Source organism: Haematobia irritans, chromosome 4 (assembly GCF_050003625.1).
Source record: "Haematobia irritans isolate KBUSLIRL chromosome 4, ASM5000362v1, whole genome shotgun sequence".
Taxonomy (NCBI): Eukaryota; Metazoa; Arthropoda; class Insecta; order Diptera; family Muscidae; genus Haematobia; species Haematobia irritans.
Genome location: NC_134400.1, coordinates 680,664 through 700,563, shown reverse-complemented (window position 1 = coordinate 700,563; position 19,900 = coordinate 680,664). Strand labels below are relative to the sequence as shown.

At 34.9% G+C, this 19,900-nt stretch overlaps 1 protein-coding gene across 1 annotated transcript in view; it reads right to left on the bottom strand.

Annotated features, from left to right (window-relative positions):
• The window catches only part of CrebA (Cyclic-AMP response element binding protein A), a 150,563-nt gene that overhangs the window by 101,158 nt on the left and 29,505 nt on the right, over nucleotides 1-19,900 (bottom strand). The gene's annotated exons all lie outside the window — the stretch shown is intronic.

Sequence of the window (19,900 nt, the reverse complement as noted above, 5' to 3'; positions counted from 1 at the left end):
AAAATCACACAAAGTATGCGAGAGATCGAAGGGTTCGCATGTGTTTCACCAATGTACACCTAAGCTAAATTCATAATCAATCATAATTGGGTAAGACACTGAGCCACGCATGGTCCCATCAATTTCAATTAGCATCGAATTAAAACTACAGTGGGGAAAATTGGTGTAATTAATTATGCTACACCTTGGCGCCACAAACAAGTAAACAAAGAGGAGAGACGTACCCACACAAGGGCCCTTGAGACGTGTATCAAACATTGAAATTAGCTCACACATTTTATTGAAGACATTTATGGTAAATGATAGTCATGTAACGATCGTCAAATAATCTTTGGCAAAATGACAATGCGGAAAACGAAAGGCTTCGTACTACAAATTGATACACTTTTTCAGGACGTGTATTATAAATTCTACATAGTACTATGCAATTCCGCACAAATACATATACGAGAAATTATACTATACAGCTCAATTTAAATTTAGGTTTAGCGTGCTTTCGTTCATCGTGTAAAAAGTGAACTTTATTCGCATAAAAAAGTGGTATTTTACGTAGGATCATTGTTAATTAAAGTTTATTATCAGTGTCGTCTTACATTGCAAAAAGAAAGAAATTTGAGTAGTAATTGCTAGATCCGGCGTTTGTCCTCTGATAGAGGCAATGATAAACAAATAAATGAAAAATCCCACTCCCTTTTCCAATGGCCAGAATAGACCTGAGGTCTAGCATACGTAGCAATGGTTGGGGTAGGTAATAAAAATATTTCCAATTAAAATTCTTGGAGTTTAAAGCACTTAATATTTATGGAACTGGTTACTGATCATCGAACCAAGAAAGAAACCTCTACCACTCAAATACAATGCCAACGAAATCAAAATATCCTAAAAGACCTATCAAAACGAGCATATAAACCCAAAAGATATTTATGGCAGTTCTATGGGGCTAAAGATCGTGCAAAAAAATAAAGGGCATCAATTTACTCTCAATTCAATTCTCCCATGGACATTAAAAATCATCGCATCATCATCTAGGAATAGGAACATCTCTGTCATACCACGATCAGTAAAACCAACACCGCCATCATAAGCCTCACTTCCACCGCCCCCAGTAGTAATACCCAGTCTACAGAGTAGGTTTCGCTTAAGCTACCCTACAGTCGTTGAAGATGCAGCTCACAATTCCCAATGGCAAATAGCCCAGACTGTATCCCCGAACATAACCAAAATAATTTTATCGCTTTTCTGTCAAATGAATATCATAAAAGTCATATACCGAAAATTTACCATTTGCCCAAAGAGCACGAGGAAAGCATCCACGAAATGGCAGTAGAAGTTAGGACAGGACATTGGGAAGGGTATAAAATGAAATTGCACGTAAAAGTTTACTCTGCTCTTTTTTCTGTTTTAGCTAACACTGCTTAAAGAGCATAAAAGCACATTGTGGAAGCGTTGATGGTTTTGTTGTTCAAGAAAAAAACATTTTCGTTACTGGTCCTTATGTTGATTGTGCAGCGCTTTATCGTTGTTGCCTGCTTTTCCTATTTAAGCGTTAACACTATGACGAAGGCGAAAAGGGGGAAAACGTGACTAGAGTTCTTTGAAACAGCATCCCTCAGAACAAAAGCAACAACAATAACCACAACTACCAATGACCATTTGCAGAAGGGTATCTCTAAGGAATAATAAACTTTGAAGTAATGTGAGATTGATCTTTATTTTGGGTCGCCAGCTATCGGATTTCTTCAAAAGACTAACACACACACACACTATCATAGATCCAGAGTCTAAGCACTTAAGTCCGACAACTAGGTGGCCAAAAGTGAGAGTAATCGGCTTGATAAGTTGCTGATCACACAAAACCATAAACCGTATTTGGAATACCTTTACAACGTATTTTCCTATACGTCAGAAACGTCGTAAACATGGTAAAAAAGATTTGGTTTTGACAAAAACTGAAACTTATAAGAAACTTCGTTTAGTATGAAATAAAAATTAAAAATCGGAACGATAGTGCTTGGTATTTTGTGTGGCCAAAGTGTACCCCAAAGGAGCACATTGTGCTGGTCGCATGATACACAGATCAAAGTCCGTAGTTAACGTACTGCTAAATTTAACTTATTTTTATTTGTTTGTAGTTATTATTTTTTTGTTTACTTTTTTAATTTTCCTTATCTCAAGTATGTCTCAAAATTTTATTAGCTCAAGTTCAATGACTTTCATTAAAAGTAACACAAAAACAGAATTTTCGTACTATTCCCAAAACTACACACAAAGAAACAAAACGTTTTGAAAACGTGTAGCGAAAACGTTTTTCTTTTATTAGATTTTTTGGAATTTCTTCGAATTTTTTTGTAACAAAATTTTTATTTTTGCAATAAAAAAATCATTTTTGATCCAAAAGCACATTTCGTTTATATCAAACACTGTTCTTTTCTGACTTTAAATTTTTAATAAGACACATTAGCATTGTATGAGTGCTTTTCATTCAGTAGATCTACGAGAAATCCTCAATTACTCATTCCTCTTGTGAGGAATTCTGTTTACATGAGGTCTTTTGTTGTCAGGATTGCTCGGTGCTGGAGTGTGTTGCCCTATTCTTTACGTATTTTCTCTCAATGTAATAATGTCTTTCGACTGAAACTTTATGAGTATTTTAATGCCTGATGTCTAAAAATCTTTCTTTTTTCGCTTGACTGACTATTTCATCGCTGTTCTTTAGTTTTTGTTGCTAACACGGGGTTATTTACTAGTTATTTGTAATTTTTTGTACTACTTGAATTATTATTTCAGTGTATTAGATTTGGGAAACTGGTTGTGATGTGTATTTATTTAGTTGTAAGGATTTTAATTTTAAAGTTTTTTTTCTGTAGCCTATGGTTATGATCTATTACTGTGTAATACACTATATGGGCCACTAGGCCTTTGTATTATATTGAATGAATAAACAAACAAACAAACATTTTGGAGTTTCATAGTAAAAATTTAATATCGTAGTATGTAATGTCAAACATCTTTTCGCAATCTTCCGAACATATTTGGAATTTATGTAAAAAAAAAACTTTTTGATGTTCGGTCGAAGCAGAGATTGAACCCACGATCCTTGGTATGCAAGGTGGGCATGCTAACCATTGATACGCGGTGGCCAATTAAAGGCATATTTCTGTTAATTAAAGTTTCTTTAATCGGCTCATTGGCGCGCACAAGCGTGCCTTGTGTTGATGGCTATAGCGATAATTGTCTGTTTATCACAATCACATCTACGTAGCCCAGAGGATAGTGTGTTGGCTTACAAATTGTATGGTCCGATTCCCCGTGCAGGCGAAAGGTAAAACTTATAAAATCGAATATTCTCTTCTACACTGTTTCTATTACAGAAGTTCACTACTGTCGTATCACAATGGACTGAATAGTTTAAGTGAGTCTGAAATATCGGGCTGCCACTATACCTCGTGGAAGTGAGAAAGATGTGAACGAAGTTGCAATTGACCAGAAAAGAACTTTGGTTGACTTAGTCTTTATGAAATTGTTTTTAGATCCTGTAAAAGAATAAAAGTTTATCACAAAACTATACACTCTTCCAAATAAACATCATGCGAAAAGGAAATGGAAATACTCTTCTTTGGTTACAAAAATGAATTCCAATACAAATTTATATCCCTATGTAAGGAAGCATTGAATTCGGATATTCGTAGAATTTATTCACATCCATTAAACTGATTTAGTCCATATGCAGTCGAAATATGCGTCCACCGTGCTGACTATGTCGTGTATTTAATTCTAAGCGCCTCGCATATCATAGCAATACCGCAAATTATGTATATGCCAATTCAATGGACGAATAACCATATAAAGACACTACCATAGCGGGAGCGATGATCAGCAGTGGTTAAAAATGATGGTCGCCATGGCAATGAGGCGACAATGGCGACATTAGTCAATAACTACGAACTATCACAGACGAACGTCAATGTGTATCCCCCAGGAGGTTAGTGCGTACTTCCCCGTCACCACAGGTACTCCCATATGATGGCTTTAGGTATATAAATAGCTTCCTGAATGAACTGTGCCCCAACATCGATAACAGCAAGAAAATTGGAAAATCAGCAAGGTTCTCTAGAATGCGCGAGTACTCAAAAAATGCATTAATTAAATACGACTGGAAATGCTGACCATTCTACTCAGAGAGTAGTAGAAAATGCCATCATATCACTGTTCCTGTATTGGAGCGTCAATGTGGTTATCCAGTCAGCTAGTCATTGGAGATTGCAACGCAACCTGGAAATGAAATAAAATTGAAATTCTTGTAAGGAGACACTGTCTTGCAGTACTCACATTACTCTTTCCTATATTTGGCTTGGTTATTGGGTAAATTGACACTCAATTAGAGTCGCTTAGGTATCACAAGTCAATCAGTGTTAGATTGTTTGGTACGACAGACACATGTATACCTATTAGGTAAGAGTGGGGTCAATGTGAGGGAGCGGGCGGAGGTGTATGAAATTAAGTACTGTTGGCATGTGTATCGAGATGCGAATGTTTCACCGCCTAGAACCCTTTGTGATTGTGATTCCGTTTGGTGGCGGCAAACGTTTATTCGCAGACTGAAGTGGAGTTGTCATGTCATTCAGAGCGGCGTCATTTATTTTGCCAATGACAGCTCAGCGTGAAATGTTTGTTGCATTGTTGTTATCCACCTATCTTCTATCCAAAAAGAGATAAACAAAGGCACACACAGCAATAGTAATGCCTTGGTCATCAGTGATCAGTTCCTCAGTTATATGTGATTTCTGGATATCATCCTAACGAGTCTTACTTTCTATCTTCTTCCTGTCTAAGGTTATTTCTAGTTATATCTTGGTTCATCGCATCACTCTGTGCCTCTGTTCCCCCGTCTCATAACCATAGCCTGTAGACAAATCTGATGTCCCTGTGCGATATTGCAAAAGTATTTCTGGCTGGTGATGTGTACTTTGTATACAAACCGTCCTTCCTTCCTTCTGGCTATCTGTCTATTTATTCTGCGGGATGTCCATCTTTCAAACTCAAACCATTTGACATGTTCTGCTGTCATACACTTCTCCTTCCCAAGTGATCAATTACCTTTTGAGTTATCGTCTAAAGGCGTTATAAGTATGCATACACACATATACCCTTGTTCTTCAGTACCTGATGTCATCGTAAGAAAAGCGAAGAAAAACTTTAGCTTAATGACTTGACATTTATCTTCCGAGCTCACTAATGAATGTGTCGCGCGAGTATGTGTATCCTAGCATAAGTACTTCCATTTGAATGAGGAATATGTACCAATCCACCAGTCCTCATAAAGTATGCAATTACGTTTGTCCTACTGATGAAGACGAAGCCGATGTTTTTAAACTAAGTAATTGAGTAAGGTTCAAGTGCTTTTTTTGAATACGAATTTTATTGAACAAAACATCAAGTAATTCTGTTTTATACAACTCTGGTTTGCAAGTGGTTGTATACGAATGGTTGACCATGTTCTTTTAATTTTTACTGAGAAAATATTTTCTCAATAATCATAACATTTTAGATTGTGGCTTTTATATGGAACAGTATTATTTTTTTAGATTGTGATTAGAGTGATAAAAAACCCGGGCTTTTTGAAAGTCGATTTTTCTTGGTTTTAAAAAATCGGACTTTTTTCTAAAACCGGCCGACTGTATATTTTGAAAACGGTTTTCATAAAAACACGAATTTTGAAGGGAAAATCTTATTGTCACAAAAAAAATCTACGAAGAAACTAATTCCATAATTTATTCAAATTTGCACATTTTTTTTAAATTCAAATGTACGTTGTACCTAGCTCAAATACGATCCCTATTGATTTTGGAAAAATCGGTTCAGATTTAGATATAGCTCCCATATATATTTTTCGCCGATCTGGTCATAATTGGCGTATATATCAACCGATCTTCCTCAAATTCCGTACATCCGTATATTTTATGAGTCTCGAAAAACTTGCAAAACATCAGCCAAATCGGTTCAGATTTAGATATAGCTCCCATATATAGCTTTCGCCCGATTTACACTCATTTGCCCACAGAGGCAAATTTTTTGCTCCGATTTAGTTGAAGTTTTGCATAGGGAGTAGAATTAGCATTGTAACTATGCGTGCCAAATTTGGTTGAAATCGGTTCAGATTTGGATATATCTCCCATATATAACTTTCGCCCGATTTACACTCATATGTCTGTGGTCATATGAGTGTAAATCGGGCGAAAGTTATATATGGGAGATATATCCAAATCTGAACCGATTTCAACCAAATTTGCCCACAGAGGCAATTTTTAACTCCGATTTAGTTGAAATTTTGCACAGGGAGTAGAATTAGCATTGTAGCTATGCGTGCCAAATTTGGTTGACATCGGTTCAGATTTAGATATAGCTCCCATATATATGTTTTTCTGATTTCGACAAAAATGGTCAAAATACCAACATTTTCCTTGTTAAATCGCCACTGCTTAGTCGAAAAGTTGTAAAAATGACACTAATTTTCCTAAACTTCTAATACATATATATCGAGCGATAAATCATAAATAAACTTTTGCGAAGTTTCCTTAAAATTGCTTCAGATTTAAATGTTTCCCATATTTTTTTACTAAAATTGTGTTCCACCCCAGTACATTAGCCAACTTAAATTTTGAGTCTATAGATTTTGTAAAAGTCTATCAAATTCTTCCAAATCGAGTGATATTTAAATGTATGTATTTGGGACAAACCTTTATATATAGCACCCAACACATTTGACGGATCTGATATGGTATCGGAAATTTAGATCTACAAAGTGGTGCAAGGTATAATATAGTCGGCCCGCCCGACTTTAGACTTTTCTTACTTGTTTTTACATACGACACAACAACATTCGTTTTGTTTTTTCTTCTTTTTAAATCAAACTATGCCAAAGACTCAATTCTTATGTATGTATCTTTGACAGGAGGGAAGGAATGGTGAAACTCACGAAAAAAAAAATTGAAAAACCCACGCCCTGTCTGTAACTGGCTTAAAAAGGGTCTATCATTTTGTGGCAATAGGTAAAGAGACACAGAAATGCATTTTCACAGAAAACTTTGCTTCTTAGTTTTGAAGAGCTGACAAAATTTGAAGTATTTCCGCAGCAACTATTTCTTAATGTGAGATACTCGTACGTTGGGAATGAACACTAAGTAGCGCAAATAGATCCAGTGCTCTGGCAGAAGGAAAAGGATTTCAAGTCTTGGGATTAGATATCTCAAAAGTGTCGCATTTGATCATCGGCTTTACCATCAAACAAAAAACCAATGTTAAATCATACATTTTCAGTGACCATCGGGTACCATCCCTCCCAAGCAATTGTGTTGTTTAAAGCTTTTTTGGTCAGCCAGCTACTGGACGTTCATAAAAAAGTGCACTGAGATTGGCTTTGTTGTTGGCAATTAGGATTTGTTTTCAGCAGCAAATGTCTTTGTGAATTATGACGAGCGAGTAGCATGGGAGACACACCAATGTGATTTCTACCGAAGAATTATAGCATTTTTCGGAAAAAGTGAATTGAAAGATAAAAACCAACAGGATTTATGTGCGTGGTAAGAAGCAAGCTCAACAATTTGCATATGCATATCACGGCCAACTGGTTACAGGGCTTTTCTTTGGTTGGGAGGGTGCCTGGGTGTAGATCTGTGGGCATACTTATATGGTTACATAAGCCGACAATGGATTGAGAACTGCCTAAAAACCACTTTTGCTTTTTCTCCACCCAGATACTTCTAAAGAAATAGCTTGTGTATATCGCAATGTGTCAGCTATGAATTCTATCAATCCCAACAATGGCTATATGTGGCTGGACTCAGAATTGATAGATTTTCGATGAAATAAAAAATAGATTTCCGCATAACTCCCGTTTAGGTCTATTTGCTGTTGTCATGCTTTCCATGACACCGAGAGTGAAAAATATGTCCATTCTATATTTCCAGTTGAAACCCAGCCAGTCTATTACACGTTGCCACTTACAGCTAATCCAAAAGAATGTGTAAAAATAATCAGGGATATTTACTGTGGCTCTGCATTGCATTTGGAGCATGGTCTTGGATAAATTGTTTGGGACATGACACAGAAAGTTAGTGGTAATCATACTTACTAATATTCCGACTAGGAAGATGATGATGATATACAGTTAGATGTGTTACGGTAAACTGTTCTGGTTTGCATATCACCTCGTTCCACCCGCTGACTGACACAACGTTTATTCTCTACTCCTGTCACGCACTATAAACTGATCCAATGGAGCTATTCACAAATGCTGGCCATGACTGGGTTGATTTGGCAGCTCCAAATGGAAGATGTCTACCAAGTGCTGCACCACTAATTGTCAACTGGTTCTGAATGGATACAAGCAGGAAAAAGTGTGTTCCTGAAGAGAGTTGTTAGACCAGTCCTCGTACCCATCAGCAACGAAAACAGACCTCACCATTAGTGGGGTTGCAGCAAACAATTCATACTAATAGCTGGGATTTTCCACGACCATGGCATGTAGACGACAGGAGCATGGCTTGCATAAATGCGTCGCCAATTTTATAGCGGATGCGTAAACGCATTTTTACAAAAATTGCCGTTAGGGTCGCTACATTGCTGTCTTAAGGCCCCCTTTATTGCATAACCACTGACGAATGCGGTGACAGGGGAAAACGTGTATTTTTTTCCATGGTTTTGTTCTAATGGAAGCTCATCGTTATGAGAAATATAACCACTAACTCAACTGGTGCAACTGGCTAACCACTGTTACTAACACGGTCAGGCTAATATGAGTGCCACTTAGTGAAAGCCACGAAGTATTTTTATGGCATCCAATGGACAATGAGATGTGCTTTTAATCAAATCCCTAATTTTAAATTTAGCAAAACAATAGAAAATCAATTGATTGGGGAAAAATATCACTTCGTCCGAATTGGGTTGCCATTGCTAAAGAAAGGCTGACAACATTGCACGATTGTAGCTTTATTAATGAACGACACTAAAAGCATTGTGATTTGAATAAATATTTTTAAAACATGTAGGTAAATTAAATGCTTTTATATCGAAATTTTTTTGACAAATGACAGATTTTTTGCAGGAAACTTTGAAATCCTTATTACGATAGAAAGAAGCTATGGTTTTTACTTTGTTATAAAAAGTACTCCTTTTGCAAAATTTTTAATCAAAGTAAAACTCTGGCTTCTGGGCCATAAAGTAGAGTAATAGCGCATATTATCAGTATCTTATAAGTATCTACAAATAACGAATTCTGACTATAGAAAGTATATATAGTCTTGATCAGGGAGAAATTATAAGACGATGTCTCTCTGTCTGGCTATCTGTTGTAATCAGGCTACTTCCTTCAATAATGAACCTATAGTGCTGATATTTTACCAGACACGTTTTTCTTCTACATGCAGGTCAATTTTGAAGATGGAACTACTTCGGCCTAAGTTTCGATTTTGCTTCCATATGGACCGACCCCCCAATTGGGGTCTTCATGGCATAGACATTAAAACTTTTGTCCGATTTGCATGAAATTCAAAACGTAGATGTACTTTTGGTCCATTAAAGGGTGTGCCGAATTTGGTGTGAGTCGGTCAATGTTTTGGTACTTTTTTTCGAAACAAGTGGTATTGGTTCGGCATTGTTTTGAAATTCCAAATTGTGGAGTCTACACGTTAAATCTAAAGCACAAAGGTGCACAAAATTTTCCTCCAGAATACGTAGAATTTTATAAGGAATGTAGTCCTTCTAGACTCAAAATACAGACCCCACTTTGTTCAAATTTTGCAAAAAAATAAATTGTAAGGCCCTATCTCGCAAATAGTAGATATATTCGCACACATACACAATCTTTTTATGGTAGTTCTATCCAGCAAAGCAAAAATCATGAAAATCGGTGCATAATTGCGCGTTTGCCAAGTAACACTAAATTTCATACATCCGAGGTGTCCAACTTCCAACGTCTATAGACCAGCCCGTGAATCCACTAGGGACCTACAAACCTCTAAATATAGAGAAAAACATTTCAGCTTTGGCACAAAGAAAAAATAATGATGATATCTTAATCCATTAAAAAGTTACAGAATTATTTCCAAAAAAAGCGATTTGGAACTACTTTAGTTTCGAAAATTTGAAAACAAATAATTAATTTTGTCATGACATATCTACAACCTTTACTCGAAAAAATTTGTCGAGTAACTTGTAGTAAAAAAATTTTAAAAGAGACATGCATTTTGACATTGTTCTCTTAAAACTGTTTACTACTTTTACTATTTTTTGGGGTTGAGGAACGGTTTCTAGTAAAAACTAGTAAAAGTAGTAACTAGTAGTACGTAAAGGAACACAACTAATAGAACCAGGAAAATGTAATGCCCTGGTGTAATTTTAACTGCAGCTCACGAAATTACACCCTCTCATAGAAGAAAAAGTGAATGTTGTGACATACGTAAAGGCCGGTACTCTGTTCTGTTTTCGCGTTGAAACTCCATACAAAACCAAAAAATGCGAAAAACTAGCGAAATTTTTTCCATTTGTGATACTTAGTTTTTTTTTTTTCGAGTTGAAAAACTGACGTAAATCGATAAGTCAGTATTTTCATAACATGGCGCCATTTGCAATATGAATTAAGAAATAATTTATTTATTAAATTGATTTTTGTGAATTTATAATGCAAAAGTGGATCGGCTTATTATTTAAAAATGTAATCTGGTCGATTGATAAAACAAAGTATAACATGGAGTTGTATTTCCGTAATAAACTAGCAACCAAGATCTAGCCGCTCACTACTATATTGTAGAACATAAATAATGTATAAAACATGAAATTTAAACACAAATGTTAACAAAATAAAAGCTTTATTTGGTGAATTATATTTTACAATCGTTTCATTTGTACCGGGCATCGGGATAATAAACATAAAACAAAATGTTAACAAAAGGAGCACAGCAATTGATGTTGCAATGATGTACTATAGTACCAGGGTAGCAATGAATGGAATCACAAGAATTAATTGCTATGTTCCAAAAAATAAAATGAAGCTGTGTAAAATTCGATTTTTTAAATCCAAAGTTATTTGTAAAATAATTTCTGCTTCTTCTTTTTCAATTTAATTATTATGTATGCGTGTGTGTGTAAATCGAGCCACTAGTTGCCTATGTATATGTAATCATTTCGTGACATTTTGCGATGTTGTCAATACATTTCGTTGAAACAAACGCGAAAAAGTTCCAATATGGCTGTTTTTCCTTCAAAATATATTTTCGCAACAACAAACAGAGTACCGGCCTTAAAAGAAGAAAAATTTCATTGGACACTTACGAAAAAAATATAAAATTAAGTACAAAAAAATATTTTTTGCACTAAAAATAAGTTAAATTTAGCGTTAGTTTAGTAACGGATTTTTTTTCTGTATACAATTTCCCCACTCCTTATTTTTAGCTTTACCCAAATTCTCTCAAAAATATTTTTTTTTAGAATACGTAGCAGTGAATACATAAGTACTTCTCACGAAAATTTCAGAAGAGGGAAGAAGTAGGGATTGTATTCTAATTTTCATTTTAAACAAGTCAGTTTTTGACGGTAGTACGCTCGGATTTTTGATTAATTTACAGCATACATAAGCTATAACACATTCCCTCTTCAACTTTCCGATTTTGATGTTGATTTTGGTCACAACAAAAACTCGATTTTTCGTTTTAAAGTCGATTTGACTCGATTGAAGATCACAAAAAATTGACTTTGAAACAATAATCAAACATTGTCATCGCAAACAAAAATATTACAATTTCGTAGAAAGTGTATTTTTATACCCTGCTCCACACTGTGGAACAGGGTATTATAAGTTAGTGCATATGTTTGCAACACCCAGAAGGAGACGAGATAGACACATGGTGTCTTTGGCAAAAATGCTCAGGGTAGGCTCCTGAGTCGATATAGCCATGTCCGTCTGTCCGTGAACACATTTTTTTAATCAAAGTCTAGGTCGCAGTTTTAGTCCAATCGACTTCAAATTTGGCACAAGTATGTGTTTTGGCTCAGAATAGATCCCTATTGATTTTGGAAGAAATCGGTTCAGATTTAGATATAGCTCCCATATATATATTTCGCCCGATATGGACTTAGATGGCCCCAGAAGCCAGAGTTTTACCCTAATTTGCTTAAAATTTTGCACAAGAAGAACAATTAGTACTATAGTCAAGTGTGCCAAATTTTATTGAAATCGGTTCAGATTTAGATATAGCTCCCATATATATCTTTCGCCCGATATGGACTAATACGGTCCCAGAAGCCAGAGTTTTACCCTAATTAGGTTGACATTTTGCACAGGGAGTAGAATTAGCATTGTTGCTATGCGTGCCAAATTTGGTTGAAATCGGTTCAGATTTAGATATAGCTCCCATATATAGCTCTCGCCCGATTTACACTCATATGACCATAGAGGCCATTTTTTCGCTCCGATTTAGTTGAAATTTTGCACAGGGAGTAGAATTAGCATTGTAGTTATGCGTGCCAAATTTGGTTGAAATCGGTTCAGATTTAGATATAGCTCCAATATATAGCTTTCGGCCGATTTACACTCATATGACCACAGAGGCAAATTTTTTGCTCCGATTTAGTTGAAATTTTGCACAGGGAGTAGAATTAGCATTGTAGCTATGCGTGCCAAATTTGGTTGAAATCGGTTCAGATTTAGATATATCTCCCATATATAGCTTTCGCCCGATTTACACTCATATGACCACAGAGGCCAATTTTTAACTCCGATTTAGTTGAAATTTTGCACAGGGAGTAGAATTAGCATTGTTGCTATGCGTGCCAAATTTGGTTGAAATCGGTTCAGATTTAGATATAGCTCTCATATATATGTTTTTCTGATTTCGACAAAAATGGTCAAAATACCAACATTTTCCTTGTAAAATCGCCACTGCTTACTCGAAAAGTTGTAAAAATGACTCTAATTTTCCTAAACTTCTAATACATATATATCGAGCGATAAATCATAAATAAACTTTTGCGAAGTTTCATTAAAATTGCTTCAGATTTAAATGTTTCCCCTATTTTTTTACTAACATTGTGTTCCACCCTAGTGCAATAGCCGACTTAAATTTTGAGTCTATAGATTTTGTAGAAGTCTATCAAATTCTGTCCAGATCGAGTGATATTTAAATGTATGTATTTGGGACAAACCTTTATATATAGCCCCAATGTGTTGCCAATGTGACGAATGTGATATGGTATCGAAAATTTAGATCTACAAAGTGGTGCAGGGTATAATATAGTCGGCCCCGCCCGACTTTAGACTTTCCTTACTTGTTTTATCATTGAAGTAGTGTTTACTCACCATATCCTATGATGTCACCCCATATTTTATACTATATTTGAAACTGGAATAAAAGTATGAACCTTTCCTATGAAAAAAAATCTTTACCCGATTGGAATTTTCTCTACTAGTAACCTTAAACAGCTAAAGAGGTTACCGTTTAGGTGAGTTTGGTAGGTTATTTCAAAATTTTGAATTCCATTTTTAATTGTCAAAATCACTTCGCTCAAATGGGTTTGTCCCAATCGTAATGCAAAGGCATAAAGTGAACTAATGCCCGTCACATTCGATGTTTAAGATGCAAACGATGTTTCATTACATTCCATTCTTCCTTTGTTACCAAAAAATGACCGTGTATAGTACCCACAACTACTGATGTCGGTGAATAGCACCAACAAATACACAGGACACGAGAAGTAGTTGCCTGAGACAGATGAAGTGTCATTCATCTAGCCATGAACGCATTACTTAGCATAGATCTTAACACAAACCTATAAACTAGAAGGATATATGTCCCAGAGAGCGACCCCTTCTGTGCCATCTTAAACCTCAGTTGTAGCTGAAAACATTGGCAAATTCTGGGCGTACTTTACCAATGGATGGATGGATGGATTTGTGTATGTGGCCCTGTACAGGGAGACCAGACACAAAAGGAAAAACTTCAAGGTTAACTAGTCGTCTTAACCGTCTATTTGAACTTTTCCACAAGATGTTAAGTTTTCATTCAGACATATTTACCAATCTAGGTAAGATTCAAAAGAGCCTAAGACCCACAAGCTAAAAATTTTGATCTATTCCAAACAACACAAATAGAATGAATGACAGTTTAGAGGAGCACAATTTAAATATTATTATTCAAAATGTTCACAAAGTAGTGTTAGGTTCATATGAATTTCAACTGGCCATGTCATGTACATGGACGACGCACTCTTCAAGTCACATGCAACATGCTTGTCGCATTTCATTTCCAATTTTTTTCTGGACATTTTAATAAAACAAAAAACAAAAACATATATGAAAACTTCTACATATATGAGGAGGGAGGGACCCCACGAACGGTCGCAAAAAGATCATATAGATGGGCTGTTATATATACACGTCGTCCCAAAGTCTACAGTGGAGTCTCACTACAATTCACCAAACCAAATGTGTAAAGTAATTCACATTGTCTTCTAACAATTACGCTTAGAGTCTTGTTTAGAGTGATAAAAACCGGTGGGCCGGTGTTTTTTTAATTTCGGATTTAAATTTCTCACCCCTGTGGATAAAAATAAAATATCAGATCTGCCGTTAGACATATAAAATATGCTGAAGAATACATTAGAGTCTCCGCATACATATAAAATATGCGGAGACTCTAAATATCAAGAAGGAAGTAGCTGTCCCAATTTTAATTCTTTCAAAACGTTATGGAATAGGAAAATTAATTTATGTAGAGAAACTTCCATGCAATAATGTCCTTCCAATCTTCTTAGTTCTTTTTATTCCCATCCGAAGGAAAAAAGTATGAGTTTGAGACCAGAGTTTCTCTAAAATTTAATTTTGGATTTAATTTCCACACCCCAGTGGACAATAAAAAAATATCAGATATTTGTAAAATTTTTGCAGTAAGACATATAAAATATTCTGAAAAATAGGTGGAGACTTCAAATATGAAGAAGGAAGTATCTGTCACAATTTTAATTCTTTCAAAAAGTTATTTGTGCAAACATGTAATGTTCTTAAACTAGCACTAAACGTTTGGAACACATATGTTAATATGTTAGACTATATTATGTTTGGGGCATGAATGTTTCATAAAAATAATATGTGTGAATGTACACATACAGTATGTCAAGAAAGTCTTTTGACATTGCCAAATATTTCAAGTTCCAGAAATAATTGAAGTAAAAATCGAGTTGTTAATTCGTTTTGAGAAAAATAAAATATGTATACTTTGCAAAATAGATAATAAAATATTTTTAAAAATTAAATTATATTTAATTTTGGAACAAAACATAATTTTTATCCTATTGTCAAAACACTTTCTTGACATACTGTATATAAATTTACAAATTTCGAGTAATCATATGTTGTGATATTTTATTCAGAGAGCGACAAAGAGAGAGTATAGAGAAAGAAATAGAGGTGGAAACCGGTAGGGTTGAGGAAAGATATCAACATAACACAGCGAGAGAATCAAAAGAGAGCAATTTCTGTGAAACCGCTTGTATGTTGTTTCGAAAATCTGTTTTATGATAAGGCCAAAAATTTGATACGCTTAAGTCTAAATATTATTTAATTTGAATATTAGAATGAGTATTCGAAGTAAAGAAAAAAAACAGCATGTGTTTTCGCCTTGAGAGCACCATTTTATATATGTGTGGTTTGTTTATCCTTTTGGCATTATGGGCACAATTTTTTTCTTGGTTCGTTTAAAGAAATCGGAACGTACGAGGAGTAAGTCAAAATATTCAGGCAAAGGAAATTAAAAAAAAACGGTGGAAAATATACATAAGTTACAAATGGATCTTCATAAAAATAACGAAAGGGCACTATACTCTTTTTAGAGGTGGGACAGTAAAATGAAAAAAGGAGGAAATAGTGAAAAATTAAACAGTAAAAATAAACTTTAGTTCCTCTTTATTAATAAGTAGTTCAAGAGGAGTTGACGGACACCTTCAAATGTAAAAGCGGGCATTAAGTTCGAGTTTTGCAGCTAAAACAATTGAAAAAGTTTATTTTCTTTAAAATGAATTCTTAAAGAAAAGTAAAAGACAAAACAGGGTCATTTTAGAGCGATAATGGCAACTTAATATCGGCCTTAAAAGTAAAAATGAAATTAAGTACAAAACACAATAAATTTTAAATGCATTTAAAATTGTGTTAAATGCTAGTAAAAAACTGTTCACGCCTAAATAAATTTATGTGTATATTATAAAATTATTTATGTATGTTTATACTCTACTCCACGTTCTTCTTTTGTTAAGAGTTTTTGAATGCCTTCCAAATTTCAAACTATTATACCAAAAACAGTGTTTTGTTACAAAATTGTTATTTTTGCAATAAAAAATAATATTTTATCCAAAAGCTCAGTCCATTTCGTTTATATCAAGCACTGTTTCTGACTGTATATCTTTAATAATAAATGTATAAATAAATGTGTAAATTAAAAAAAAATGGTGTTCGGTCGGAGCAGGGATTGAACCCACGACCCTTTGCATGCAAGGCAGACATGCTAACCACTGCTCCACGTGGCCAACAAATGTATGTTTCTGTTAAATAATGTTATGTTTGCATGGGGTCGTGGGCGCTGCAAACTATGCTATATAAACGTAATTTATAACGATAATTGTCTACTGGTGACTATAACAGCTACGTAGCCCAGTGGATAGTGTGTTGGCTTACACACTGTATGGTCCTCGGTTCGGTTCTCCGTCCAGGCGAAAGGAAAATTTATAAAATTTAATAATTTTTTCAACATTATTTGTATTACAGAAAAAGGTGCCAAGAACTAAAAAAAATCGTGGAAGTGAAAATTATGTGAGGAAATGAGCACAATCTTCTTTGGGGAAAATTCTTGCAAGCATATAATATTTGTGGGCTCAAATTGCTTCCAAACATATAATATGTTCACATAAAACAAACATATTAATGTTTCGGCAGTATCCAATAATATATAAGCGATTTTTTTGAGGGTTTATTTTTTTCCACTATGGAATATGAAAACTAATTAATATAGCTGGTAAGAAAAAATATCATCCCATGCAATAAAGTCCTTCAAATCTACTTAGGTGTTTTTAGTCCCATCAAATCCATATATTATAATGTTATTTTTTTGGGAATCCACTGTAGCTTTGGCTCTGGAGTATTCCATTCGTCTTTAACATCTTGGGAACTTGTAAATATTTACTTCGTTTCTGTAATCGCAACTCGTGTGTATCGAAAAGGTTCTGTCTTGTGGTATGTGGCAGTGATGGATTTGTGGAATAGATTTGCACTACCAAATCTGTTTCCAAAAGCCACTATGATGACTGAGCATCCAGTGACCAGCGGATAGAGGACGATTAATTTCCAATAGCAATCTCAATGTGAAATGAAGAATAATTGACTATTGAAACTGAAGGCAATTTTTTTGCGTGCTACTCAGTAATTTGTCGCAATTTTTCATGACAGTATTTCCTCCACCCTAAACTCCTGACACAACTGCACAGACAAAAATGCGAGGTGATCATGTGTGTGTGTGGACCGGCCAGCCATATTTTGTGGCCTCACTACCCATTCATCTGATGAAGGTATGGAGCAAAAAATAAATAAGAACGAAGTACGTGTATGTTTTACAATACCTTGGAGAATTTCCCAAGCAGAATGCTTGTTTCTTTGTGTGAGTTTTGGAAACGAATAAATTGAATTCAATTTATAAATGTCGAGCGTTAAATGCATTCTTCCAGGGCGGATGAATGCTTACAAACACACATAAACACACGGTTGACCAGACAAACATGACAGGAAGGCAATAACGTGTCCCCAGCACTTAGAATTGCCTGCTGCCAAGTCCGTGGATCATTTTTCCAACTGTTCATATCTGTGCGACTTAGTGATCGAATAGTCACGTGAAAGGCTGTTGGATGACATAGGTTTAAGCTAAGATTTTGTTTCTTTACGCTTCCACACTAATTAATAACCTTAAAGACTACAAATAATATTTACCAGGACTTGCATTTGCATCCCATCAAATATATTGGGAACGAATGGGTGCTCATTGACCACTCCCCTAAGATTGCTGCACATGTAACATATAAGCAATCCAAAATTCTATTCGATGACATTTCCCTTGATTAATCCTATAATGGGCTAGTCCAACTGCATAATAATACATAGACGTATGAAACTGGACCTCTTTTATTGATGAACATCGTAACGGCAAAACAAAAGCTCATTTGAAGCTTGAACAAAGTAAATAAGTTACCGTCAAAAGAAAAATAAAAGAAAGCATCGCACGAACCAGTGAAGCGCATCTGGAAAAGTGAAAATACTTAATTGCCCTTCTTGCAGCTGAAATTGTGAAGAGTTCGCGCCAACAAATGCCTATCTGCGTGTTCACTTCACATTAGATTGCAATTAATTAAAGTCAAAACTATGTAAAACCCATGGATGCACAGCTCCACTGTATTGTAATGCATGCTTGTAAAGTGGGAGCTATGCACAATGGTTCGCTATACACCTGTCTATTATAGTTGGCGTGTAAAATGTGCACATGCTCACATCATCACGGGTCCGCTATTGCTACAAAAACGTTGAGAATGTGGTCAATGGTAAAAATACTCCAAAAAACTATCTTCAAGTTCACCGTAGACTTGAACCTGTGTTTATTACTATTCCACATCCAATAAAGTTATTTTTTTTTTGTTTTGTTGCAAATTTGTCCAATTTGGAAAATGTTTAGTTTTATTTAATGGGAATAAAAAAAACCAAAACTAATCGGACCACGTGGGTCTCAAAACAACAACATTCTGAGATGTAGTTCTTATATTATTACTTAGATTTCATATTAACCATTTTAGTTAATATGAAATCCATTAACATTCGTGGCAAGATGGTTGGATTCAAATGAATGGAATTCAAATGAAGGAAAATGTAATAACCTTAGGTTAGGTTAGATAAGGAAAATTTCATTAAGATGCGGAAATTGTCTAAAAGAGTATTAAACATTGACTGAACTCAAAAAATTGTTTGCGATAAAAATAAGTTAAATTTACTATATGAATTGTTATTATTTCCAGATCACAAGTTGTGAGTCAAGATGGTCGATTTGATTCCAATGCAATGACATGATTCTATTAGTATATTTATTTTATAGAGAATATTGAAAAACGTATCAAAATAGCATGGTATTAATAACAGTGGAATATTTGTTATCCGTCGAGTTTGCACTTCTTCATATAAAATGCTTTGTGTACCCAAAAAGAAAGTTTCCTCCAATTGAAAAATTTTCTCCCTTATTCCTGAAGTCGGTCCTCGCTCTCGCCGTCGCTTTTTGTCATCTGTCGCTTTTAAGTCGTCTCGTCATTCATTTGGTATTCCTGCGAAGTGGCGACGACGACGATTACTTTTTGTACCAATTACAATACTCGGTAATAAAAGGCCGATATCACTAGAAAACAATCAACTGATGTGCAAAAAAAAAATAATTTTTTCGGTTTAAAATATTTTTATTTCTTACGCAATTCTAAGTCGGAAAATCAAGAAAAAATATTTAATTTGACGCGGAAAAAATGTGGATATATATATTCGAGGACAGTTAAAGCTTCCAAAACTACAAAAATGGCGACGACGCTGAGATCAATGGCACAAGGATCATCGTGAAAGAAAATAATCAGCTGATGTGCAAAACTGAATTTTAATTATTTGCGTTTAAAATGCTGTTTGTTTGTAATCCAATGTTGACTTGGAAAATCAAAATAACTGATAAATTTGATTCGGAATATGAAAACGACAAACGACACCCTCTTAAGATTATTCTAAGCTAGAAACGCAACAAAATACTCAATGGTCACACTCTCCATCAAATGTGAAAATATTTCGAGTACG